The sequence below is a fragment of the Dermacentor albipictus genome, chromosome 7 (assembly GCF_038994185.2).
Source record: "Dermacentor albipictus isolate Rhodes 1998 colony chromosome 7, USDA_Dalb.pri_finalv2, whole genome shotgun sequence".
NCBI lineage: Eukaryota > Metazoa > Arthropoda > Arachnida > Ixodida > Ixodidae > Dermacentor > Dermacentor albipictus.
In genome coordinates this window covers 76,317,836-76,341,390 of record NC_091827.1, presented here as the reverse complement: position 1 = coordinate 76,341,390, position 23,555 = coordinate 76,317,836, and the positions used below count along the sequence as shown (strand labels likewise).

At 49.2% G+C, this 23,555-nt stretch overlaps 1 protein-coding gene and 1 pseudogene across 1 annotated transcript in view; one reads left to right on the top strand and one right to left on the bottom strand.

The window, feature by feature from the left end:
* LOC135899091 (echinoderm microtubule-associated protein-like 2) overlaps positions 1-23,555 on the top strand; it is a 228,170-nt gene that overhangs the window by 34,618 nt on the left and 169,997 nt on the right. The window lies entirely within an intron of this gene.
* On the bottom strand, positions 8,341-9,166 carry LOC139047507 (piggyBac transposable element-derived protein 2-like; annotated as a pseudogene).

The following is a 23,555-nucleotide window of genomic DNA, read 5'->3' as shown; positions in this document are numbered from 1 at the left end:
AGCGAGCAGCGCACGAGCTCGCGCTGCAGCGCGATTCGCACGTACGTGCGAGCTCATATGCAATGCATCAGTTATTACCAGTTATTAAAAGGGACAGATGGCCGCTGCTACAAGGCAGGCTTAACTACTTGTTTAGCGGCATGCAGTCAACAAAGATTGCAGGAGGCCCGCCGTTTCGCGGCATGTCGAAAGACCGCTGCCGTCGCGGCGCGTGCGATCGTGCGCTCGAGCAGTTCGTACATCGCGGCGCGTACCGTCGTGTGCTCGAGCAGTTCCGTACACATGATGCCTGCTTATCGCTGCTGTGGGTTCATTTACAGCAAGAATTTCCACGCGTTTGTGCGCCTGAATCTAGCAGCTAGCGTGCAAACCTTACCTGAAGTTCCACTTCGTACGCGACTCGCTTCACTTGCGATTGACACGGTGCTAAAACTTTGCCGCCTAATTCTTGAACGGCGTACACGTATTCGGCACTGCATAATTTATTGCCTTTACGCAGCGTGCCACCCCTGAAAAAATCTTCGGTGCCCGATATTCGCTGCAGGCCGCGAAACTACACAACCGAAAGAGGGGGATCCATATTGTAAACGTGCTTTCCGAAGCAGACGACCGAGCTTGGTACGACCCATTTTAGCACAGATGGCGCTTTTTAGCATCTTTCTCGTAGCGCCCCCTGGGCAATGCAAGAGCCCCATAAGCAATCACCACAACACGCGCGGCACCTGCTGGTTATCCCTCGAATGTAGTCCGCTAGATCATGGCCTCCGAGATCCACACGCGCGTGGGGGTAACTCTCGGAGGCCATGGCTAGATAGTGCGAGTTGCTCGCCTGAAAAGGATCTGTCTTTAGTGTGTTGTGCTATATAGGCCGACTACACTCGCTGACAACTTTCTGCGGCTATGAAGGGAAAGACACGGAGACAAAGCGCGCACGAGTGATCGAAAGCGCTTCAGAAAAAGAGTCCCGCGTGTTCATCCACGTCAGTTTAGGCCGGGGAAGACAGAACATAGACGCTTTCTTAGCTACAGTTCAATAAGACAGTACACACCACTGAGCGCGAAGGTTTACTTGTTTTTGCGGCGTTTCCTTCTTGGAATAAGGAATCCTCCCACCTAGGGTGAACCGGTTTCTGACTCGGTTTACCGTTTCGGAAAATAAAAGTTTAGTTCTCTCTCTCCCTTCCGCGTCTGGGGAAACGCGAAACCGTCGCACGTGGAAGCTGCGTCGATTCGGCGTCTTCTCCGAGCAGCCAAAGGCACGGTCAAACGCTGCCGGATATATACTTGGCGCGGTAGCACGTGTGCAGCAGGCACGCGCCCGTATCATTCCCTTCATATAGACCAGAACACGCCAGTCTCGCACCCAGACTAACCGAACGCATACTCTCGCACCCGGGTTGCCCGGTCGACCGGCGCCGTTTTGTACTGGGCTGCCAAAGTGTGTTCGCCGGCGACCAGTAGACATGGCAAGCGCCAGCTCTAGGGCTCTAAAGTGCGGAAATGTGCCCGTTCACACGGATCCAAAGTAGAAGAAGTCATCTGGGCATCATTGCGTCGTGTTTGGATGCCAAAACAACCAGCGGAAAAGGAGCAGGTTGCTTATCGCTGTTTGCGAAGAGCACAACACACGTAGAGAATCGTGCCGGTGCGGTGTTTTCAGCCTGCGCCGATTTCCATCCGCAACGAAGAATGCCAAGCTGCGCCACCGGTGGATAGCTGCAGTGAATAGGAAGAACTACCAACCCAGTGAAAATGCACGAGTGAGTATTCGATCTGTGTATCTTTTGGTGCCACGTTCAACTTTGCGCCCTACAAACGTAATACTTGTAACACGCAGGTTTGCTCCGAGCACTTTCTGGGCAACAAGCCTACAGAGCAGAATCCCGCGCCGGTGCTTCGCCTTGGCTATAACAAAAAGGCAAGCCTTTTCGTGTTTTCATTCAGGCAGAGCTCCCGGCGGTTAAGCGGAACAGTTGAGTTTGCGGTTAGCGATACTTGCAGCTGGTGCACGGAATGGCCATTAAGCGTGAACGACAAGTTGTAGGCCTTGCTGGTGAGCGTTATTGCTAATGAAAGTAAACCGAAGTCTGCTCGTCACGTAGCATGCGTCCACAAAAACGTAAACGACGACTACTCGTCGCCGAAGGTGTTCTTGCAGCGCACCTAGCTTTACGAGCTGGTGTTGCAGGTGTCATTCGTAACGAATTCATTTGAGCCTCCTGAGCTCTAAACTGCGTGCGGGCTGTTAAACTGCGTGCGGGCAAAGCGCAAAATATTTCCGTTCATATGGCGAGGAAAATAAGGTGCTTAATTATTCTTGTATTTTGTTGCAAAATTTTGATCGTTCTCACTAGTTTTTTTTTTACTGTTTTCTTTTCTAAGGGAGCGCCAACAATCCGATGGCCTCGCACAAGCGAAACAGGTCTGGTACCAGGTAGCTGCAGTTGGTGGGGCTAATTTCTTGGAATGCAGGTGCTTTAAGTAGGGATTGTAATTTTACGTGCCCTGTCATGGTTTGTGCAACTGTACAACACCTGCATCTGTCATGCTCGCCCTGTTATACGGGCTTTGACTGCACATGCAGTTGAACATTATAACTACTGTAGTACCTCATTTTCCAATGAGTGCAGGTTTAGCATCATATGCTGCTTGTTCGAGTGCTGTAGGCTTTTCTTCTGAATGTTGTACTCTTAAGTGGTTGCACGATACAATTGCCCTGGTGTATTTTCTATTTCATTTTGAGAGGACTTTATATCTTCGCAACAGTGATGGCATGGGAAAGAACTACAGCCCTTCTTACTATAGCATCTATTTTGTTTTCAATGTGCAGGTGGTGAAGGGCAGGCGTCTGCTAACCAGGCAGTCAAACGACCTGGCCATTTGGTTGCCAAACGCGGCCAACCCAGTAGAGACCATGACAAACAAGACCAAACTGAAAGTGCAGATGACAGTGTTCTGCGTGCTTTAATAATATATGGCACCAACACAGTGCTGTAAATTCCTTCACAGGTTACGTGCCAAAAAGCTCACACGTGTTCTAGCATATACCGCGCGGTTTGTACAAACGTAATAGCGTACCTACCCGATGTATTCGCTTCTGCAGTCTGCACAGCACTCAGTGTGGCCATTGCGGACTTGCATGAGGTCTTGAAGTTTGATTGAATCCAGACAGCGAAAATTACAGGTTAGAAAAAACGCGAAACACGCCTTCCGCCCAGCGAAAAAGCCCAAGTTTCGCTTTCGCGCCGGGTCGCATCTCCCGGCGTGGCAGCCCAGGCCTGCTACTTCGCGGCGCTTGGGATAGATGGCGCGACCGGCGCTCATCAATATGGCGGCGCCCTTTGAATTCACGGTGTTCTGGTGTATATAGCAACAGAAAGTTGTCCGCGCGTATGGTACTGTTAACGAGATTATTGCTGGCCAAATAAGCCAACAACAAGATTATGGTGGTGATGATGATACTATTAAGTATGGAACATACCTGCTGTGGAGGATAGGCCACGAACCGACCGGTATTATAAGCTAGAGAGAGAAATAAACTTTTATTTTCTTAAACGGTGTCAGGATTGGGGGCTCAATCCCATCGTCCGTGGTCCTTTGCCAAGATTGGAGTACGGCATGAATTCGAAGGTAGCTGGCCCATGCCGTCGTCCAACTTATTTACGCTGAGATCGTTGATGAAGTGAAGAACTGCTTCTCATCGAGAACGAGGAAAAAGGGTTTATTTACAGAAATTAACTCAGTCTAACATGACTGCTTGAGAAAAAGAGTAACAGTCCAACATGACTGCATGAGAGAAGTGACTCAGTCTAACATGACTGCTCAAGAGAAGTGTCTCAGTCTAACATGACTGCTCAAGAGAAGTGTGTCCAACATTCGCACAACCACAGTTTTTATACACTCGATCCGCCGGTCCTACGACGCGGCGGCTGTTCGTTTACACATCACCAACTCGCAGCTGCTCTGAAGATCAGTTTACAGACACAAAGGCACACACATTCCGAAGCCCAAGCGACGGCGTTGAAGGGGGTGCCGTTCCGGAAAGTATCGACGCCGCTCGAGGGTCGCTCGTTGTTTTGCGTCATGCAGAACCGTGAGAAGCGCAAAAATAAGCCGTTCCCGCGGCAGCTTGACCAGGCGGGTCAAATCAGCTCCGCGTGGAATCATTGTCCACACACCGAACTCGTCCCGTCACAATGTCGAAGGGGCTGGAGGAAGGCGGCGGATTCCAGCGCAAAGGTCGCTTCTTTGAACGTCTCGCAGCTGCAGCGACGGAGAGGGGGAGGTGCGCGTCTTGCACCCCTTGTCGTAATCGGGTGGCAAGGTGGCAATCTGGTTGCGCAACTCGCCATTCTTGACAACGGTGATCCGAGTCATCTGCAGGACCCGGTTCACCCTATGTGAGAGGATTCCTGATTCCAGGAGCCATCTGGCTTCGGCTGTGCCTCCTCGGCCCGGCCGACGAGACTGCGTTGGTCGTCCGGGTCGCCAGAGGAAAGCTTGGCCTCCCACGTGTCCGTGGTGGTAAAGACGTGCGATGAGTTGGGGTGCTCTTCTTGTACTTCTGTGGGGCGTCCTTCTATGGACTAGTCTTGCGGAGCTTGCGAGGTGGGGCCTTGCATGTGTCGCGCAGTGGGCAATCCTGGACCGTTTGTTGCAGGGTGCCTGGGACGTCGCAGTGGGTGCATATGTGTACACGAGTAGTGCGCAGTACAGGCTCTGTGCATGATTACTCCGTGTACATAGGTGTTTGCCCATAGGCGGCGAAGGATGACTCCTTCCTCTTTGCTAAGGTTCTTCTGTGGTGAAGGGTACTTTCTTCCGCTTAGTCGGTGGTGTTGCAGAAGCTCCGAGCCACGAAGCGACCGGCATTATAATAAGAAAATAAAATTTTACAAATGAATGGGTAAACAAGTTCTTCTGTAACACACATCGTTTTCTTTTGTTGTCGTCTTCGCGTGGCCGATGTTTTCTGCGTCATCGCGATCATTGCTCGTATACTCTTTCATCATCCGACGTTCTCGCAGTGTTTCGACGCCTGCCTTTCAGTCTTGAAGATGCGCGACTCCCGTACACGAGAAGCAAAAAAATGCGCAGCAGTCGGGAAATAGTTTAGCCAAGCCGATCCACCACTCGAACTGAAGTTTCGTTGCGACACGGCTTAGACTTTCGCTCACTTCACCGGTTAACGCTTGCCGTGTGTGGAGCCAGCCCACCGAGTGGCGGCTGTGCTGTGGTCGCGACTCGAGCCTTTGCTTGCACCGCGGCTCGTGGCCGAATGTGGTAAACGGCTGCTCCCGAGAAAGCTGAATGAGCCGGTGAGAATGGACGGACTGGATTCATCGGGCTGATGAACGGGCTGAAGCTTGGTCATTTATAAAAAGTAACTGTTTCTGCATGCAAGGAATAGTAACCATATGTTAATTGCTATAGGCATTGTTTGTACCGTGCAGGGCATTGTTGACGTTGTACTAATACGCCATGTTTTAGCTGCAAACCTCGGACCCAAAGTTTGTAGTGTCTACGCCACAATTTCTGAAACGCTCACAAAATGTGACGACGTCAAAGTGCTACCATATCGTCTTTTTATCATAGAAATAAACGCCATGTTACCGTCAAAATATGGGCCTTGCGGTGTTAAATTATTTTGCATTCGCTATATAAAATGTGCGTTAAAAAATAGGCGGGAGTGGCAAGACAAAAGCAAAAGAGGGAGGGTGACACAGCGACGAGCAGCTGCACCAGGTGCCCCGAATCAGACTGCCGCCACTACACATTTGCGAACGCGCGCATTTTCGAATTAGCGCAAGTACGTCAATTCTCCCTTGGGCTCCACATCTGCGCTATCCGTAAGGGAACTTGCAACCCCACGTGTGCCTCCCCGTATTTGCCTTGCCCCTTCCTCCTCTCCGCCATTTCTCCCTCACACACGAAAATGACACCGTACACTTAACACGCACACAGTGCAAACTTACACACACGCGCGCGCGCGCGGCACCCGCACTTTTCCGCTAATTCCTAACGTCCGCCCCCCGGTATCGGTGTTATGCAGACTATACTGCACCTACTCAATCACGATGTGATCGTGATGATAATAATGGTGATCGACGAGACGGGCACGCACGTATGCACGTCGCCTGTTGTTTCCACCTCTCGGGGCACGACTGCGGATTCGCACACCGTGCATCGAGGGCGAGAAACGCCCGCATTACTGGGCTCGGCGTCGTGATGTTCGCTGCACTTGCGTGTACAGCGCGTATATATACGCGACGCGGAGCGCGAAAAAAAAAATGAAAGGTAACCCAATCCGTTCAAATCACGTCGTGAATACGTGCGCGCACGTGGTCGTTTGGCGAGTATTTACTTCGCGTGTATGTATATATATACACTTCGCAGCGAACTTTCGGGAGGAAGGCGGTGTGCGGCGTTACGTACGTGACGGGAAGATCGACGCGCGGCCTGCAGCTACCGGTCGGTGTGACTGGTCCCCGCGCTAGAGACACGTCGAGAGCACGCAGCGAACAGGCAAACGCCCGTTTACGAGACAGGGAAAGAGAGAATGGTTCTTCATTCGGGCCAACAACTTATTCCTTTGTATTCCCCAGCCTCCGCGTTGGCTCTGCTGGGCACGAAGATTTGAACTGTGCACCTAAAAATGACAAGCCGCAAGTGTTACCACTGGGACACTCTTGTTTCTCTTTCTTTTCTTTATTGTCTCTAAGGGCACAACAGTGTTTTACCATGCAAGCGCCTTCACTATACCTGCATGCAAAAGGCGACGTGCACGTCAAAATTGCTCGAAGTTTACCAAGTCATCCAGCAACTCCACACAGTCGGCTGGTGCAGCCTGTTCCTCGAGCACTTCTCTCGTCCGACACAAACCCGAGGAATAATACGGAATCTGAAGAGCGCAGTAGCGACTCTAGCTGGCCTGGTAGGCATAACGCCACGCTCTTGAGCCCTTCGGATTATCTATAAATCAGCAACCAAGGTGACACAATTTAAGCGAATCAAGCAGTAAGAAGGTAAAGGCAGGAAGGAGGAAAGAGGGTAAAGTAGTTGTGCTTTTCCACTTTACGTCCTGGCCGTGCCAGTTGCACGATAAATGCTTCTGTCCTTATCGGTAGTAAATTTCTCGGTCCATGCATACCTGCGAATGTTTATCCCAACCTATACTGCATGAAACAGCCCCATACTTAACTGCCGCATTATATAGTACCTCCCCAGATGCTACACTAAAAAGAACACGCGCCTGTGAAGAACTATGATTGGCAGACGCACTACGTATGACTCGCTGACGACTGGCAGCTCATTTCTAAAACGACAGCGAGCTGAAACAATTTAAACGAAGGCTGTGGTAAAAAGCGAAAGGCGGGGTATCTAGCAAATAAATGAAAAAAAAAATACCAAGCCTTTCCCTCTTCCCCACCGGGGACGCCATGTAGTACATGAAGCAGCAGATTGACGCTCATGGCCTATCTGTGACCAAATGACGTGCTCGAACAATGACTTGGCGTAAACCGCTGGGAAATAGACACTTATAATTGTGTCTTATTTACTTGATTAAAATTTTTAAGTGCCCGAGCACCCTTAAATTCTACAAGGTGTACCTTTCGCACAAAGCACTCATTTAGCACCCTGAAAATAATGAAAGGCGATGCACTAAGGGTGCTCGGCTAAGAAGTGCACCTATTTTCGAAATCCAGAGCAACTTACGAGGTTGAAAAAAAAAAAAAGAGTGTTTCGAAATCCAATCCACCCTCGAAGGTGTAGTTTTCCTGAGTATGCACTGCGTAGTTTGGGGACGTTAATAATTAAACCTCACGATTTAATTTAACGTTAGATTATCCAGTTATTCTTTTCTTTGGCGGCTTCTGCTTCGTCGTTTGCGGCTTTATCCCTCAAACGAGATGATTAACATGTTAACTTCCTCGAGTTATAGTTGGGTCCAGATTATAATTGGGACAAGACCATGAAGCAAGACGGCACTGCGTTTCTTTCGTGCTTTCTCGTACCGTTTTTAGTGCTTGCTTTTCTCGTTAAGGAATGGCGCACTGGCTGGTGCCTCGCCAAGGTCAAGAGAGAGAGAGAGAGAGAATGCGAGCGTTGTCTCTTTGCAGCTTCAGTCCCAGTTCCACAGTGTCGCCCACCCTGCAGCAGTTGCTGTACGAGGTCACTTAACTTGTGGCCCGTACGCACCATGGGGGACTTACACTAGCCAGAACCTGGTGAACGCGTACTAATGAAGAATGCATGAAAATTCGTCCATTGCCTTAACCCTTTACTGCACAATTTTTTCTTTTGCCATAAGATTATTCATGTCGTTGCAGGGAACCATACCAATAGTTGTAATAATAAAAAAAATATGTTCAGTGGACTTTTACAGTTTGTATTGGCAGAAAAAGGGTACGTTGCATATTTGCAACAACGTGCACATAAAGAAAATGTTGAGGAAAGCCCGGGTTATTGTGTTTCAAACTGTCACATTTATTTACATGACAATCAGCAAGGGGGGAACACATGGTACAATAGAAAGCTATTTCACTTGCTTGCTTGAAAAGGTTGGTTCTATACCTTGAGCAGTAATCAGTAAGTAATGAGAAATGGTGGACTCATTTTGTAGTGTGGTACACAAAAAAGCAATTGCTCTTGTTTGTGGAACAGAGATGCACTCCACATTTAACGCAGTAGCTCATGCAGATTCCTGTGCAGCCAGGAAGCTTGCAGCGCTGCCGCTTCTTGCTGCAAAGAACCCAGTGACCAACCTCAGGAAAGCAATGAAAATAATGAGCACTGAGGCAGATATTCTTGTTGAGAAATAATACATGATCTAGCCTGACATCCTGAGTTGGAGTTGATGGTCCCTTTTTTTTCTTCTCCTCAGAGGCTTGTTCTACTGACTCATTGCTAGGCCTTCCTCGCTTTTCAGCGCCGTCTTCCCAGCCTTGCAGAGTGATGCAGCCAGGTCCATCCTGAACTCAGCCAACGGAAGTAGCCTTTCAGTGTACTGATCGCGTTTTTTCATGACGTTCCTCTTGTAAAGGAACCAAGCATTTACAGCTGTCAAGTCAAGAATGTGCAGAAAACCAGGAAAATAATATTTTTTCGACCTCTAGTAGGTACAGTAAATGGAGATGAGGGAGTTCAAAAGGCCGACGCCTCCCATGTGCTTATTGTAGATGGTGATCACTGCAGGGCATAGTATCTCACTCTGCTCTTTTTTTTTTACGATTATACCTTGATCCACTTGTAGCAGGCTTTGTTTAAACAAATGAAGAGAGCGAAGTCACTGCTCGGGTATCTTGCTACCTTGTGCATGACAGCTCAATTCCATCCACAACCGCAACCCTCTCTTCAAAATATCCTCTTCCTTTTTTTCATTTCTTGCTCGCTAGGTAGGCCTGGGCTGTCCAGCAAGCCAGGCCTACCTAGCAGGCCAGGCCACTAGCACAGACATAAGGGTGAAGCCGTAACGATGCGAGACAGCAGAGCGCGCGCGCGCTCACCCCGATAAAAAAATTCGGGCATTCCACCAGGCAACACATTTCACACACGATAAATCCAAACAGACTTACACTCGGGGTCGTCGCCACTCCCGGAAAGTTCGCTGTCTTGGCTATCTGACGGAATTGCTCGGCAATAATAACGTTTAGGATCCATTTCTAGTTCCAGAACAAAAATCAAACCCAGTGAGCACGTTGTTGCAAATACGCAACGTAGTAACTTTCCGTCGCGAGAAATAAACTATTGCGAGAAAATAATGTTTTTTGCCATCTAAACGATTAGGAGGATGTATTGCACAGCTTAACATTTTTTTCCACAGGTTATTTCCTTCAGAAAGGCGTTTATAACTGGCAAAACTTACCTGTATAGCTACGTGCTGGCGCGAGCAGCGTCCACCATATTTGTTTGGCAATAGTTGCGCAGAATGAACACAGAGAGCAGAAAATAAAGACGCTTTTTTCAAACTATTGTTGCAGAAATGCAACATCGTGTACAGGAAGAACTAAATGAACTTAGATTTTGTTTTTATGGCCGTTTATCGGTATGTTGCATATATGCAACAAGGTGCAGTAAAGGGTTAAAAAGAAAAGCGAAGAAAAAAAGCTAAGTATAGCTAATAGAAGAATGCGCGTGCCGCTTCTTGTCCTTGTTCGTGTTATGCGCGCGTTAATAAACGCAGCCGACTAATCGATTCTGGGTCGGCGGTTTAATCGGGTTACACGTCTTAATCGACGATAAGGCCAACTATTAAACGGAACGCAAGCGCAGAGCGCCATTTGCGAGACTACATGCGTCGATTAATTTGGATGCCGCACAAACGAGAGCATCAAAGGACAGCTCGGTCAAAGCTCTGCGTGCACCCGCTGAGCGTAGCCGACCCCGCACCCCCTGTGTGGGACTTGGCGGAGCCTTCCACAGTAGTTGGTGCGAGAACGTTCTCGTTCCCCTTTACTGCTGTAGCCTAAGAATATGCGCGCATATATAAAGCGCAGAGAGCCTCGTTGCCTTTGCAGTGCATGCTCACCCTGTGGGTCACGGCCAGTGTTCCTTATTGGACCTGTGTGTGTGTGTGTGTGTGTGTGTGTGTGTGTGTGTGTGTGTGTGTGTGTGTGTGTGTGTGTGTGTGTGTGTGTGTGTGTGTGTGTGTGTGTGTGTGTGTGTGTGTGTGTGTGTGTGTGTGTGTGTGTGTGTGTGTGTGTGTGTGTGTGTGTGTGTGTGTGTGTGTGTGTGTGTGTGTGTGTGTGTGTGTGTGTGTGTGTGTGTGTGTGTGTGCGCGCGTGCGCGTGCGTGCGTGCGTGCGTGCGTGCGCGCGCGCGTGCGTGTGTGCGTGCGGGTGTGCGTGCGTGTGTGTGTGTGTGTGTGTGTGTGTGTGTGTGTGTGTGTGTGTGTGTGTGTGTGTGTGTGTGTGTGTGTGTGTGTGTGTGTGTGTGTGTGTCATATACGGTGTGAGCTGTGAAGCGGGAATGTTTACATTTGCATGGTTCTCGATGATTTTGCTTCTGTTGCCATCTTTCAGCACCAATCGCACATAGCTTCAAATAGAGAAATAGAAGCTCTTTCATTTCTAAAGCTTCTGCGTGGCGCAAATTGATAACTTCGTCTTGTCCGTCCGTCCGTCTTTCTTTCTTTCTTTCTTTCTTTCTTTCTTTCTTTCTTTCTTTCTTTCTTTCTTTCTTTCTTTCTTTCTTTCTATGGCGGCATGAGGCGCCTTGATTGCGTTTTCTAACGTCAGTAGTCGGAGACACAATGCTGCGCGAATGTTTATTCGTTCAATTCGCTGATTGGCCAACGCACAGCTGGCACGCACGCTGCTGCGCGCGCCCAATTCTGACGACAGTCCTGCGCTTAAGACACGTTGTCTCCATGTGGAGACGCAACTTACTTTTGAATTTTCCGAGAACTGACGACAATATAAAAATACTGACTGTAGCTCTGCGTGTAGCACTATTAACCAAAATTAACGGCACATGTCACTCTAGTAAACGTAATCATGCAAAGCACTAGCATTTTAATAGGCACTCAGTCTGCTTTTAGAATACGTTTGACGTGCTGCTCTATATCCCAGCTTTTAATTAGTGATCTTTTTCGTGGATCCAAAGGCCCTGAAATAAATTAACCAACGCGTCTACTTGTGAGAGTTAATTCAATGCGTTTCGTGATAAAACGCATCAGTTATAAGAGGTCAACGTGGCTTGTTGCTGTGGTATTGTTGGTTGAATTGTATAAAGTGAAATTATAAGAGCTTAAAAGATGGTTGTGGTGTTCGGTCTTGTCCCTTCCGTTTTTCGCCCTCTTCTAATTTTGCTGAAGAGTTCAGTATGCGTGATAATTTTTTTTTAAATTAAGACGACTGGCTTAATTAATATTCGTGCTACCGGCTAAATATTATTTTTTTTTGCGTTCGATGTTTTCGCCGTGTCTGCAGAAAGTTACATAAATTTGTACATGCATACGTATTGAGAACACTCGGTCATAATTCGTGACTTAATAGACTGAGAATTTAAAAAAAAGAAGGAAGCAGAACAAACGTGCGCCTCTGTTGGACGAAGCGTGCAAAACCTTGCTGTTGCAGCCTGCGGTCTGGTTTTCCTTTCTCCGTGTTTCCAAATACGGTTTGCTGGCACAAAAGGTTCCGCAACAAATCTGAGAGGTTTTCCCGTTCCGCAGACGCGAGGTTCCGCGCAGCGCGTGAGCTTGTCGTTATCATCACGGGTTGAAGGATGACGTCGAAGGAAGTTTGTAGCTTTCTCCAGATCCGCCTCTATGTGTGCGGGCCGATATCTATATATACATAGTGCGTCGACTCTTTGTTGGGAACATAACATAAAATGCGCCGAAACTGAGAGGCCAAGTCTGTTTTTTTGTTGTTGTTGTTGTTTTCAAATCTCAGAATAGGGGAAGTGGTGCCAGCTGTGTGTCGAAATATCTGAATTCCGGAGTGTTTTATTTATCTTCACCTGCATTGAGCCGGTGATGGGCGGGCACAAGCGCTGTTTATAGGTGCGAAGGCAAAAATGACAACGCGTATTTGTTGTGGTGGAAACCTGGGAGGCGTCGCGTTTGATGGTCGCGTATTTGAACACACGCCGTGGTTGCTGCAGTGCGTATACGCGAAGGAAGAAAGGTGCCGGCCGGAAATATCCGGCGGCCAGAAGGGTAGCTCGCTGACAGAGACGAAGTTTAACGACGATAGAGAGGTTTTTGTCCTGTGCACATGGGATAACAGAGCGACGTGACCGAGTTGGCTATCTTGTGCGCAGATCTTCCGTGTTTAAACCCATCGCACGTGTGCCGATAAGCGATGCACCGTGCGTACATAAACCCTTGTTTTTCGTGCAATAAAAAAAAAGGACATTGCTTTGACATGGAATAAAGTGCGGTTAAGACATTTGAGGCGATATTGAAGTAGGCGTCAAAAAATGGCTTGACTCGTGTGATCTATAAGCTTGGCAGAAAACTTGGGACGCGTGCATCACTTACTGGAGAGCAAAGATAAATGGATATAAAAGTGCCAAATAAGAATTGTCAGAAATAAAGATCTTGGAGCACCAGTCTCAGTCTTTATCCAGCATCCCATATATATATAATATTGATAGATGGACGTAACGAACGGTCGGGCCGATGATGGAGAAGTCGAGAGAGCGGCCTGATCGGCGCATTGTGAGAAGGTGCGCTTTGAAATAAGCCGATAAGAAAACCAGGAAAGTTGAGATAATGGTGGCGATCGTGACATTTGTGATGGAGGAGTTTGAGCTTGACTAACGGGAGCACTTTCTAACGGGAGGAGTTTGAGCTTGACTAACGGGAGCACTTTCATGGAGTCGCGCGTGGCGTTTCGCTCTTTCACTTGAGGAAGAACAAAGAAACGGTTTTTTTGCGAACGCTCTCTCTCTATCGACCGACAAGCACAACGTTAGGGCGACGCGTGCCCAGAATGACTGAGAAAATCGCCGTTTGTCGATGCGCTTCGAAGACTTATTGATCGTCGCCCTCTAGAGGGGGGGGGGGGGGGGCGCCCACGAAGTGCACCTAAATCGTTACCGACACGGTGCGCAGCTGACAGTTTTCCTGCACGACATCTGGCACCGCCGTCCTACTTTGTCATCATCATCAGCAGCAGCAGCAGCCTGGTTACGCCCACTGCAGGGCAAAGGCCTCTCCTAAATTTCTCCGAACGACTTCGGTCAGGTACTAATTGTGGCCATGCCGTCCCTGCAAACTTCTTAATCTCATCCGCCCACCTAACTTTCTGACGCCCCCTGCTACGCTTCCCTTCCCTTGGATTCCAGTCCGTAACCCTTAATGACCATCGGTTATCTTCCCTCCTCCATTACATGTCCTGCCCATGCCCATTTCTTTTTCTTGATTTCAACTCATCATCATCAGCCTGGTTACGTCCACTGCAGGGCAAAGGCCTCTCCCATATTTCTCCAACAACCTCCTATATGAACATTTCAACTAAGATGTCATTAACTCGCGTCTGTTCCCTCACCCAATCTGCTCTTTTCTTATCCCTTAACGTTACCCCTATCATTCTTCTTTCCATAGCTTTCCATAGCTACTTTGTAGGTTCGCGTAAATAGAGAGCTTTAGTTTAGGGGACGTAAGCGGCTTGCGTACGCAAGAACTTGGAGCGAGGGTACTGCGCACGCGCAGACGCTGACGTAGGGGTCTGCGCATGCGCACTACCGTCGCCCCTAGTTCCTGCGTACGCAAGCCGCTTGCGTTCCCCAAAACTATAACTCTCTATTATCCGCATACCCGCCGCGGTGGCTCAGCGGCTATATGGTGTTGCACTGCTATAAGCACGAGGTTGCGGGATCGAATCCCGGCCGCCGCTGCCGCGTTTCGATGGAGGGACGAAATGAACAAGCGCCCGTGTCCCTTGAATTGGGGGCACGTTGAAGATCCCCCCCCCCCCTGGTGGTCAAAATCAATCCGGAGACTCCGACTACGGTGCGCTGTAAAGAACGGCGGGTTGCACAACAAGATTGTCACCTTGCCACCCGATTACGACAAGGGGTGCAAGACGCGCACCTCCCGCTCTCCACCTCTCCGTGCTGCAGCTGCGAGGCGTTCAAAGAAGCGACCTTTGCGCTGGAACCCGCCGCCTTCCTCCAGCCCCTTCGACATGGTGACGGGACGAATTCGGTGTGTGGACAATGATTCTAGAGTTCCCCAATGCGGAGCTGATTTGACACGCCTGAAGAAGCTACCGCGGGAACGTCTTGTTTTTGTGCTTCTCACGGTTTGGAGGGCTCGGAACAATGAGCGACGCGCGATCGACAACGTCGATTTTCCGGAACGGCACCACCTTCAACGCCGTCGCTTGGGCTTCGGAATGTGTGTGCCTTTGTGTCTGTAAACTGGTCTTCAGAGCAGCTGCGAGTTGGTGGTGTGTAAACGAACAGCCGCCGCGTCGTAGGACCAGCGGATCGAGTGTATAAAAACTGTGGTTGTGCGATTGTTGGACGCACTTCTCCTGAGCAGTCATGTTAGACTGGTGCACTTCTCTTGAGCAGTCATGTTAGACTGGTTCATTTTTCTCAAGCAGTCATGTTAGACTGAGTTAATTTCTGTAAATAAACCCCTTTTTTCCTCGTTCTCGATGAGAAGCAGTTCTTCACTTCATCAACGATCTCAGCGTAAATAAGTTGGACGACGGCATGGGCCAGCTACCTTCGAATTCATGCCGTACTCCAATCTTGGCAAAGGACCACGGACGAAGGGATTGAGCCCCCAATCCTGACAACTGGCTGACAGCGGTAGGATGGACTTTGCGACATGGTGCTGTATCTGCGGTGAGTGCTTGGTTTTTGCTTTGACTTTCTAGGCTTCATTTTGTGGTTGTTCTGTTTAGAACAGTAGGGAAGCTAGATTGTTGTGTGTTAGCTAGGTTGTGTTTTACTAGCTAGATTTAGAGAGCAGAATCAAGGCAGTAAAGCAGCAGTCATGGAATTAAGGACACTGCTGAGAGACGAGTTGTTGATTGTTGGTGAGGAACTGGGCCTAGATGTACGTAAGGAAATGCTAAAATCAGAATTATTGCATATCATTTCCGAACAGGCCAGTGAGGAAGAAGTTCAACTGGGGTTTGAACTTCTGAAAAAGAGAGAAGAACGAGAGAGAAAAGAAAGGGAGGAACGCGATAAAGATCGCGAGTTAAGAAAAATGCAACTTGAACTTGAAAGCAAACGTTTGGAGTTGTCTCAAGGAAGTGAAGGCGCTCTAGGACGATCAAGTGAGGCAGAATCATACCGCATGGACAGGCTATTAAAGCCATTTGAGGTCGGGACCGACATAGGCTTGTTCCTAAGCAATTTTGAAAGGACTTGCGAAAAGATGAACTTCGGCCCGAGTACATGGCCACAGCGGTTGCTGTCTATGTTGCCGTGTGAGGCGGCGGAAGTAATCGCCAGACTGAGTGTGCAGGATGCATATGATTATGCAAAAGTTAAGGCTAGTCTCCTGAAGAAATACCGCCTTTCAGCCGAAGCTTTTCGGCAAAGGTTTAGGAGCACAGGCAAGAAAGATAGCGAGGGCTATCCGGAGTTTGCATATAGCTTAAAGGCCAACCTAGTCGAGTGGCTTAAAAGCGCGGAAGCGTACGACAGCAGAGACATGATCATTGAATGCATGTGTCTAGAGCAGTTTTACAAAACCATCCCCCAAGCTGTGAAACTGTGGGTGCAAGACAGAGGTAATGTAAACACTGTGGAAAGGGCGGCTGAATTAGCCGAAGAGTACGCAACCCGTAGAAAGTTGAACGCCGAGGAGGGAAACTGGGACGGTCGAAATGGACCGCGGAAACCATTTCCGTTCAAAAAGGGTGCGCAAACTAGACGATCAGAGCCTGTAGACCTGGCGGAAAAGCCCACAGAAAAGAGCGAGGAGAAACTTAACGGAGAAACCGCACAAAAAGAACAGAAAAGAAAATTCGAATCTGTTAGACCAATTCGCTGTTACAAATGCCACAAACTGGGACATATAGCTGTAAACTGCGAGAAGCCTAGCGTAGTTTTTTCCTACGTGGAGGAAAAAGATGAGAATATGGAACTTTTAAGTCCATATCTCCACGACCTGCAAGTTAATGGAAAACCATGCCGAGTGCTAAGAGACAGTGCCGCCACGCTGGACATTGTCCATCCGTCCTACGTGATGGTAGATGACTTCACCGGAGAAGTAGCATGGATAAAACAGGTTGTAGAAGAACACAGCGTGTGTCTGCCCATGGCCAAAGTCAAAATCAGTGGACCATTCGGGGAGCTAGATACTGAGGCTGCAGTTTCCAAATTTTTGTCACTGCAGTATCCCTACATCTTTTCGAATCGTTCGAATCAGTTACTGCGTGACAGAGGGCTCAAACTGGGAGAGGGCATAGTACAGGCATTGACCCGAGGCCAAGCTCGTAAGATCGCGGCGCTTTCGGCTGAAAATGCTCAAGCTCCTCCAGCTGAAGCAGAAAAGGGGATAGCTTCAATACCCGAATCCGAGCTAGGCCCGAGGGACAAAAGAACAGTTGAGGAGAGCCTGCCAGTTGACCAGCTCAATGAGAGCGTAGCACTAGAGTGTCAGAGTTCTAGCCTGCAGGAAGAGCAAGCAGACGCGCTCACAAGCGAGACAGGGTCGTTGTTATCACCGGCCTCAAAGAACTTTGATCAACTCTTACGCGTGGATAGAGAGTCACTGGCAGCCGAGCAAAAGAATGATGAGAGCTTAGCTAAATTACGTGACACAGCTAAAGAAGGCATTGCTAGGCGCAACGTAACGATACATGAGAGAGGAGGTTTGTTGTATCGGCATTACAGAGATCGAAAGGGTAGGATTTTAGATCAGTTAGTCATACCTACTAAGTATAGGGAGGACCTTTTGAGTCTTTGTCATGGAAATGGGTGGTCCGGCCACCTAGGCATAAACAAATCAAAGGAAAGATTGCTTATGGAATACTACTGGCCTGGCTGTTTCAAAGATGTAGAAAACTTTGTAAGATCATGCGACGCCTGCCAGCGTTCTGGTAAACCAGGAGAGACTTGGAAAGCTCCACTGAAGGTAGTGCCCTTAATAACAGAGCCTTTCAGACGGCTTGTAATAGACACGGTAGGGCCTCTTCCAAAAACAAAATCAGGCTACAGGTACTTGTTTACCATGCTGTGTCCGGCTACCAAGTTTCCAGAAGCAATCCCTTTGAAAGAGCTCAGCTCCACTGAAGTAGTAGACGCGCTTTTGACAGTGTTTGCACGAGTTGGGTTTCCAGCCGAAATTCAGGCAGATCAAGGGTCAGTATTCACGAGCGCACTGACTTCCACATTCTTGCAAAAGTGCGGGGTAAAGTTAATACACAGTTCTGTCTATCACCCTCAGTCAAACAGTGTAGAGAGGTGGCATTCGGTGCTTAAGCGAGTTTTGCGTGCGCTCTGTTACGAGCACAAGGAGGACTGGGAGAACTGTCTGCCGGCAACTTTGTTTGCTTTGCGAACGGTTCCACATGAAGCGACAGGGTTCTCTCCAGCAGAACTAGTGTATGGGAGGACACTCCGTTCTCCACTGAGAATGTTAAGAGAGATGTGGGAGGAAAGAGGGGAGAGTCCAACCGTGGTTGAATACGTGCTGAATTTACTGGAACGGCTAAGCGCAACCCAAGAACTAGTCGGAAAGAACATGGCACTAGCTCAAAAGAACGCCAAATTCTATTACGACAGGAATGCGAGGCTTCGTACGTTTAACGCCGGAGACCAGGTAATGATCCTCAAACCTTCAAGAAAGAACAAGCTTGAAGTTCACTGGGACGGGCCCGTTAAAGTGTTGCACAAACTTTCAGAAACTAACTATGCTTTGAGAATGCCCGGTCGCAGGAAGGAAGTGAGGATATATCACTGTAATTTGATGAAGCCGTATGTAGAGCGGAGCGGAGTCGTTAACTATACTGTCAAAGAGCCGGATGGCATCGGTACCAAGTTTAAGGAGGATAGGGCAACCTCCAACTCTGAAATCGGCCTAGAAGAAGTAGTAGAACACTCGGTAAGCTCGCATGCTCTAAGACCCGAGCAGCTAGATGAGCTAAAAGGGGTGTTGGGGGAATATCTCGACAGATTCAGCGATCGGCCGGGTAGAACCGAACTGATAACGCATGAAATTGAGCTGACCTCTACCGAACCAGTAAGATCAAAACCTTACAGGGTGTCTCCAAGACAGAGAGAGATTATGGAGGCAGAGATACAGCGCATGCTAGAGTTGGGAGTTATTGAGCCCGCTGAGAGTGACTACACGTCACCGCTAATACTCGTAGAAACCCCTAACAAGGACCCTCGTCCGTGTGTTGACTACAGGAAGTTAAATGCGATCACTAGGGATCAGCTGTACCCGATACCCAACATTGAGGAACGAATTGAAAGAGTTAGCGCTGCTAAATACATTTCAACTATAGATCTCGTGCGGGGGTACTGGCAAGTTCCCCTTTCAGAAAGTGCCAGCCGCTATGCCGCATTCATCTCGCCTGTAGGCACTTTTCGCCCTCTCGCACTCAGCTTCGGGCTGAAGAACGCGCCGTTTAGCTTCTCTAAGTTAATGGATATTGTCCTAAAAGACTTGCAGGAGTTCGCCTTACCTTATCTTGATGATGTAGCCATTTTTTCGGACAGCTGGGAACAACACGTATCGCACCTCAAACAGGTGTTCTCACGGTTGAGGGAAGCCGGCTTAACGATGAAAGCGGAAAAGTGTAGGTTTGGTTGTTCGCAGGTTACTTATCTGGGCCATGTTGTTGGTCAGGGCATGAGACGGCCGGCTGAGCTGAAAATAGCTACGATTGGAGATTTTTCTCAGCCGCGCACGAAAACGGACGTTCGTTCATTTTTGGGACTTGTGGGGTACTATCAACGGTACATTCCGAATTACTCGCAATTGGCAAGTCCATTAACAGACGCCCTCCGAAAGGGAGCACCGAGTAACGTACACTGGGATAAGGACAAAGAGAACGCTTTCCAAAGTTTGAAGACGCTATTGGTTTCTCGCCCTGTGCTTCGCGCGCCAGACTACACAAAGGAATTCATAGTTCAATGCGACGCAAGCGACAGAGGTATGGGCGTGGTACTTAGTCAGGTCGGCGACGATAACGAGGAGCATCCTATCCTCTACGCCAGCCGTAAACTAAATGTAAGAGAGGAAGCCTACAGCGCTTCAGAGAAGGAATGCGCTTGTTTGGTTTGGGCCGCCCAGAAGTTGTCGTGTTATTTGTACGGAGCGAAGTTCATCTTCGAGACCGACCACTGTCCTCTGACGTGGCTCAATCAAATGTCACACAAAAACGGCCGCTTGCTCCGATGGAGCCTCACTCTCCAAGAGTACAACTTCTCCGTTAGATATAAGAAGGGAAAGTTGCATAGCAATGCGGATGGTTTGAGCAGGCTAATTTGAATTCTGCGTTTGAGGGTCCCGCCTAAATTTTAGGGTTACTAGTGTTAATTTTATTAAGCGAAGAAGATCCCCTCTCATTTAGCAGGATTCCCTCCATGATTGCTGAATTTGTCAGCAGGAATTTGCTTCAGAAATTGGCATAGTGAAATGCAGCATTTTTTTTTGTTTCTGCACTTATGTTGTTGTTGTTTTTTTTGAAGCCTAGCGAGTCTAAGGTGAGAGCCAATGCACGTCATCTCGGCGCAGAGCCGTGTTGTGGGGTTCATTTTGCAGTTGCCTGTCCTTGTTGGATGTTTTGGGGCGGTGACATCAATGCACAAGTGGTCGCTGCGAGCCAAGACATCAATCCCCCCCTGACCAGCAGCCGTTCTCTTCCTGCCTAGCGGTTGTCAGCGCTAGACAGTCGAGACTTTTGGGGCCATGGAGGCGCTGTAAAGAACGGCGGGTTGCACAACAAGATTGTCACCTTGCCACCCGATTACGACAAGGGGTGCAAGACGCGCACCTCCCGCTCTCCGCCGCTGCAGCTGCGAGGCGTTCAAAGAAGCGACCTTTGCGCTGGAATCCGCCGCCTTCCTCCAGCCCGCTTCGACATTGTGACAAGACGAGTTTGGTGTGGGGACAATGATTCCAGAGTTCCTCAACGCGGAGCTGATCCGACACGCCTGAAGAAGCTACCGCGGGAACGTCTTATATTTGCGCTCTCACGGTTCCGCATGTTGCAAAACAACGAGCGTCCCTCGAGCGGCGTCGATTTTCCGGAACGGCACCACCTTCAACGCCGTCGCTTGGGCTTCGGAATGTGTGTGCCTTTGTGTCTATAAACTGGTCTTCAGAGCAGCTGCGAGTTGGTGATGTGTAAACGAACAGCCGCCGCGTCGTAGGACCAGCGGATCGAGTGTATAAAAACTGTGGTTGTGCGATTGTTGGACACACTTCTCTTGAGCAGTCATGTTAGACTGGTTCACTTCTCTCATGCAGTCCTGTTGGACTAATACTATTTTTCTCAAACAGTCATGTTAGACTGAGTTAATTTTTCTGTAAATAAACCCCTTTTCCCCGTTCTCGATGAGAAGCAGTTCTTCACTTCCTCAACGATCTCAGCGTAAATAAGTTGGACGACGGCATGGGCCAGCTACCTTCGAATTCATGCCGTACTTCAATCTTGGCAAAGGACCACGGACGAAGGGATTGAGCCCCCAATCCTGACACTGCTCTCGAATTCTACAATGTAATTTCTCATTCGCGCTTCGTCCTTTCCACGATGGTACGTTACACGGTCCGGATGGCAGGTACAATTTTGACAGGCAGCCATTATGTCCAGTATGAACGAACAGGAAATCGAGGGCTTGACGTTGTCAGGCCGGGACCGCGCAATATAGGGCCAGAAAAACAAGAAGGCAGCAATCAGCGATCATAAGTGTATACGAAAAGTGCGATTTCGGAGCAGTTGTCGCCGAGAACCGTGGAACTACGGAGCCGCGCCCTCCGTGTAATACGACTTGCTTCGTTTGTCCGTGTCGTTGCTTTCGGACGTATAAAGCCCCGCTATCTGTTTGCTCGCGCGGCTCTTGTCGCACGAGAGCCCCGAAATCGCCGTGCCCGTGTATACGTGCAAACAGGCGCAATAACGGCTTTTGTCGATCGGCCTTTACGGCGCTGCACTTGTCTCTCCACACTTCCTAAATATCACTCGCGCAAACACACACACGATCGGCCGATCGACAAAAGCCGTTGCGCCTTCCGACGCGCACAACAGCTCGCCGTTACGTGGACGGCGTACGCGATCACCGCACGTGACCACTCGAGCGCGCCGTGTCGTGTGTAGTGCGTACGACACCGCGTCCCCTCTCGGTTCACTGCCGTTCTCCTTGGCTCGCCCCGCGATTGCTCTGTGCAGCGGAGTACGTGTCGGGCAGTGGACGCGAAGCGCGAAAGAAAGAAAGAAAGGTGGCATCGCGGGACGGAATTCTGGGGTTTTACGTGCCAAAACCACGATATGGCCACGCCGTAGTGCATGGGGGCACTCCGGATTCATTTTGATCAACGGGGGATCTTTAACGTGCCCCCTCGGTGCACGGAACACGGGCGTTTTTGCGTTAGGCCTTAGTTATCTCGTCGAGCATGCATGAGACAGGTGCCGGTATACTCGGCACCTGTACCATGTTCACTCGGCTTTTGTGCTTGCCAACGACCTTCGGTGTGGGAACGGTGTACAGCAGCGGATTCAGTCATGCGGAAAGCGGTGGCTGACTCTGTTGCGCTCACCGCGCGCGTCCTGCTTGGGCCTACAATGGGCCACGCCGACGCGGAGTGAAAAGCGAGCGAAAGCGGCGAACGACGAAGGAGAGGGCAGAGCTTCACGCCTTTCCCCCAAGTGGGTCGAGACTGCAGCGCGGGGCTCATTACGGCACCGTTTATGGGCGCCGACACGCGATGATGCGCTCACAGCTGTTATGTGGCCTTTGCGCGTGGAGCAGCTTCGCGGTGTATACATTGTAAACTACTGTACAACCTGGCCCACCATGCGCGCGCCCGTGCGTATCTTGGGTTAGTAGTTTCTGTCGGTCATTGTCCAGTGAAAGGCACGCATGAGGCACGCCCCGTTGTTCTACTGAGCCCCCGTTTGGGAAAGACAGCAAAGCTGGGTGATCTTGGCCCTCTATAGATCCTGCATATCATATTGACCGCAAATAAAGACGGGGATAGGTGGAACACATAAACAAAGGCGGTCACCCGTGTTGTTTATGTGTTCTCTTCCGCCTGTCCCTGTCTTTATTTGCGGTCAGTATGATATGCAGTAAACACCAACTAGGCCAAAGTGAAGTTCTTCTGAAGCATTTACATTTAGATCCGTTTATAACGAGCAGAGAGCGGTTGCGTCAAGTTGTTGTGCGGACATCGTCGGGCGATCACATACCTCGTGTGACTGGCGAATGAATAAGCATTTCGGAGGGGCTCTATCGCTCAAACATGATCAGCTCTTTGCGATATGGGTATTAGTGCGGTCGCATTTTACTTAATGCTTACGCTGTACAAGAACAGATGCCTGACATGAACGACTTTCGTATACACACCATTGATTTGCCGTACTTTCATATGATGGAGCATTGTGCTACCTCCACCGGAATGCATATGTCACAGAACGCTCACGACGACAACGCTTAGCGTAAATAAAACCAAAGAACGAAAGTATATATATGTAACATATAGTATGGTCATCCAAATGCACTTTTCGTCGTCTTCGGCGTCCTTATAATGGAAGCATTAATACCTCCGTTTTATTTTTGATTTCTTCGTAAACGTCGGGGTTTACCTACAAACGTACAATCGCGGCATCAGTCATCCGCTGCTAAGCACGAGGCCGCGGGATGAGATCCCGGCCTGAGAGCGAAATTTTAAAAAAAGAAAAAGAAACGTGTATTTAGATTTAGGTGCACGTTCAGAAACATAGGGGGTCAGACTTAATGGGGGAGTCCCCCCCGGCTACGGCGGGACTCACAATGAGATAGTAGTTTTAGCACGTAAAGCCCCAGAGTTATCTTTTTTTGTGGCTTTATCCGAGTTTCGTATTTTGGGTCGCTTCGCGGTGCGAACTCTCACAGTGCGAACTCGTTTGCAAAATACGCGCACGCTGA